The sequence below is a fragment of the Penaeus chinensis genome, chromosome 38, assembly GCF_019202785.1.
Source record: "Penaeus chinensis breed Huanghai No. 1 chromosome 38, ASM1920278v2, whole genome shotgun sequence".
NCBI lineage: Eukaryota > Metazoa > Arthropoda > Malacostraca > Decapoda > Penaeidae > Penaeus > Penaeus chinensis.
In genome coordinates, this window is record NC_061856.1 from 19,406,707 (window position 1) to 19,411,706 (window position 5,000).

At 39.7% G+C, this 5,000-nt stretch overlaps 1 protein-coding gene across 1 annotated transcript in view; it reads left to right on the forward strand.

Moving 5' to 3' along the window:
* The first annotated feature begins 816 nt into the window (after positions 1-816).
* The window catches only part of LOC125046142, an 18,224-nt gene continuing 14,040 nt past the window's right edge, over positions 817-5,000 (forward strand). Inside the window, exon 1 of the mRNA XM_047643801.1 lies at positions 817-935. The gene's annotated coding sequence lies outside the window, so the exon portion shown is untranslated. The remainder of the gene's footprint in view (positions 936-5,000) is intronic.

Consider the following 5,000-nt stretch of genomic DNA (forward strand, 5'->3'; position numbering starts at 1 on the left):
TTATATACATGCGTGTGCGTGTGTGTGTGTTAAATATTAATTTATTCAAATAATTATACATATATAAACATATATAAACATATATATGTAGAAATACATAAATATATACACACATATATATATATATGTGTGTGTGTGTGTGTGTGTGTGTGTGTGTGTGTGTGAATATATATAATTACACACACACACACACACACACACACACACACACACATATACACATGATTATATATATATCCATATATGTTTATGTATTTGTATATATAATGTGTACATGTATAAATATAATTAAATGTGTATGTATGTAAATACACACACAGACATACACACACACACATATATTATATAAATATATATGTATATACAGTATATTATATATATTATACAATTACTGTGTTTATGTAAGCTGATGTGTAAGTCTCTCACCCGAGCAGTCAGGTACGGCTCAACAAATGTTTTAGGTCATCAAATTATTCCGTCAGTCTGATCATGAAGAGCGCGGAGCTTTCTATTCTTAATTGCATCCATCATCCTATAGACTGATGTTCGTATAATGAAGGTGTGTACATTTGGCTGAACATATTTTCCCGCAAAATCCCTTTGTATTTAGTCTAATATAGGAAGCATAACTTCACAAACCATACGTTCCTTTATGCGTATGTTTCAAAAGCTCTTCTTCCTCTATTGCTATGCGTCTAAAATGAGTGCCACTTATCTCCCCCCCCCCCCTCTGCCGGGTGGAGAGGCACACTAGCGGGTGGCGGGCAGGCTGGCGTGGTGCAGGGTCGACTGCTAGCAGCCAGACCCGCCTCAGTTCGTGCGGTAAACTTGGTGTGAGCGAATGTGTGGCCCGGTGCTCGCGTTGCGCAGGATTACTACCACTGTAACTCGCCGTGACATCGTGTTTCGTCTGTACATGTGCGAGTGATTAGTGGGTAAGAAACAACAGAGAGTCCTTGATCCAGGTTCTAGTTGTACCAACCATGGGAAACAACGATGAAACGCAGTGAACTTGATGACATTTGCACCGAGGTAGAGTAATTACTGAACTGGACCACAGCCAGTTAACCTTTTCGGTGATGCATCGTGCCTGACACCACTTTCCTCCTGAGGTGCAATGATGACGAACTGTCCACAGTGCCTAAGAGCGGCCATTAAAAGGAAATCAGATCATGTATGAATTGTTGTTGTTCCTATTTTTTTATTATTCAGTACCGAACGTATTCTCCAAATGGTCCTTGATCATTTAATTAACGCTCCTCGTCTGTTTTAAGTGAGGGTTCTGATTGCATTTCTTCTGTGATCTTATCATCAGCGTTCATATCATCTCACTGCGGGACAGAGTCTATAAGATAACAAAGATAACGACAACCTTTCTGAAGTGGTTAGTTTATCAGTGAAAAGGATACGCGTTTGGTAACAGAAGAAAAGGTTCAGGATAAGTGTTCGTCTACGTGTTCTAGTGCCTTTATATGCGTGCATGTTTTATTTGTGTGTGCATGGACAATGTACATGCATCATGCATATCGAGGTTTGCGCACGTGTGTATCGAGAGTTTTGTATGTAATAATGTCCATATAAGTATGCAAAACCACGCGAGCACACACACAAACACATGTGTATAAATATATAGGTATATGTGCCTATATATTTTTCCTTTCCCCATTTCTTTATACGTACACATGAATACACGAATACACACATTAAGCATGCACGCACACACACACAAACACATACACATACACACGCATATGCACACGCAACACAAGAAAATAAAAACATGAAATATATTTATATAGATGCATAAATGTACATATAAAAGAATCTCTAAATATATATATTTACATATATACATACATATACATATATAAACATATATGTATACATATACATATATAAACATATATGTATACATATACATATATATGCATATATATACATATATATATGCATATATATATGCATATATGTACATGTATAGATATATATATATAATTATATATATATTTATTTAATTGTATATATAACTATGAATAGATATATATAATTATAGATATATTTAATTATATATATATAACTATGTATATATATGCATATAGATATATATTTATGCATATATATATACATATATACATACATATATACATATATATGCATATAGATATATATTTATTCATATATATACATATATATATGCCTATAGATATATATTTATGTATATATATACATATATACATACATATATACATAATCATATATATACATATACATTACATACACACATAAATAGATATACATTTAGACATACAGATATACATCAATGTATTCATACTTAAGCAAAACGCATACACTTTTATAGGTACGTATGTATATAGGTATGTGTGTACAAATGTGCCCCATCTCTCGCCGCCCCGCGAGGACGACCTCTCGCGCGGCCGAGAGGTCGTCCCATTTCTCGTGAGTCGAGGGACAACCAACTGTTGGCGTCTTCATTAGTTTCCTATCAGTGGCGTATGCTTAGTGATTGCGTTTAAGAATACTTGCGAGAAAAAAGGAACTTAGGTCAGGGTACGATTGTTTGGAAAAATAATTTGATAGATATCAAAATATATTTCGAGAAATATCAAAATATCTTTCGAGAAATATCAAAATATCTTCCCAAACAATTTAAGTCATCAGGATTTCTTTTGTAAAGAGAAAAAAAATGCAAGTGAGAATCTCCTTCCCTTCCTTTTTATCACTGTTCTATCTTCGTTGAAATTCTGCCGACCTCGGTCGCCGTGACAGAAGCCGAAACTTCTGGACGCGAAAAACGCAGGAGATATCAAAAGGGTGCACCCTGTTTCTGCCTACTGCTGTTATCAAAATTACGGTTGGCAATAAGAACATTTACCGTCACTCGCATGCGCTGTTTCTTTGTCTGTTTATGATTAGTTTTCTACATTCCTTTGAGGGAATCTCGTGTTCTATTGGAAAAGAAAAGTCCGGCGCACTGCTCCTCCATGCCTGTTGTTTAGTCGAACGTAAGTCCTAGGGAGATGACTCGCTGTCTGGAGGGCTGAGGTTAGTGTGAAATACGCTTTATTTTCCTCAGCTCGGCCTATGACTTTCCTTGTCTCCTTTGATATCCTAATTACCCTGCCCATTTTCTCTTCCATTATACGTGTCTTTACCTTTCTACTCTTAGTTTGGTCACTTCCTGTTCCATGAGATGTAACTGCAAATTGCAAGGTCATCCGAGTTGGGAAACTGGACTTCTGATAGATTTTCGTGCAGAGCAGCGTGGATTCCGCGGGACCGACGTCACGAGGCTGGGAATAAACCATGCCCGTCTGTCCGCGATGAAGGTCGTCGGAGAGGAAGGCTAAGCGGCTTTTGCTGCTCTTTATTATTTTTCCTTGCCTCTTGTATAGTGACTCGCAATCTGTTTATAAATATCCGCGGCCAGAATTACATCACACAGTGAGCCTGTCATGAATATCTCTAGCTGCTGATAATGACTCATTAGCTAATAAGATCAACTTATATCGGTAGACTTGTTTAGTCTTCATGATAAGATATATTGTTTTTTATGTTGTGTGACTCCTTTCAGAGACTAAATCTAGCCGTATCGTTCACTTAGGATTCATGGTTTGGAAACGGACAAGGAAGAAGAGCGCACACTGACACGAAATGACATAGAAGTTCAAGCGCCTGAATGAAGATTAAGAGGAAATTTATGGCGGCGTCGCGGGTGGTAGCGCGAGGGAGGCGCACCTTTATCTTGCAGAAGTGCTAGTCGAGGCCGGGGTTGCATGCACTAACCTTGGACTGCGTGAGAGGGGGGGGGGGGCGACGGCCGGAGTGAGGGGGGGGGGGCGACGGCCGGAGTGAGGGGGGGGGGGTCGGGGATATACACGTCACGAAGTATCATGGCGAGCGAGATAGACAGACGGAGACAGATTAAGTAAGGATGAGGGAAGGGAAAGGAAAACAGGTTGAGCATAATGCGAAACAGAGGAAGAAACGAAGAAAGGGATGAATAGAAGGAGGAGAAGGGAGGAGACAAAGAAATAGATTAAGGGAAGAGAAAGAAAAAGAAAGGGAAGATAACAGGCTCTACTCAATATCACAGCCTTCGGTAACAACAGAATAAGGGAGGAAGATATAGGAGGAGAAGGGAGGAGATAGGAAGACAGAGAGAGGGATGGGGGTAGGGACCAAGCTGTCCCGCAAGAAGTTAATATGGGAAGAGTGTTTCATAGGTGGCAAGTGTAGATGACGGGGCTCGGGATCCTGATATTCCACTCCAAATATATTGCTTTATTCTTTTCACGCAAGAATTCACTTTGGCCGTTCATCTTCATCCGTTATTGGGCCTTCTTCTCTTTCTCTCAGTATATATATATATATATATATATATATATATATATATATACACACACAATATTTATATATATATATATATTTACCTATTTAATTGTGTGTGTGTGTGTGTGTGTGTGTGTGTGTGTGTGTGTGTGTGTGTGTGTGTGTGGGTGGGTGGGTGGGTGGGTATGTATCTGATCTAATGTATCCAAATGATTATCAAGTTAGCTGCAGATACATAGATAGATAATTGCGTGCATAGCCCGTTCACTTCGTCACCATCCCCTTGTTTCCTCCTTTTCCGTCGCTCGCCACTCAGGAAAGCGAAGGCCCGCGTCGCCAGTATAACGCGAAGGAAACCAGCGCCCCACAAGAGCTGCAGATGAATTTCGCACGCTCTAACGGTTCGCTCGTCCAGCCTCAGGCGACGGGAACCCGAGCCAGGTCAGCGAGGAGAAAGACGGGATAGCAGGGAGGGAAGGAGAGAGGTGGGTATGGAGCAGGAAAATAAGGGGAATAGGAAGGAAGAAGATAGAACGAAAATAAAATTGTACAGGAAAGGAAGGCGAGAAAGGGAAGGAATCAGTGAGAGGGCCTTGATGACCCGCAGACAAGCAAATAGACATTTGCAAAGATTGCCCAAGGCAGTGCAG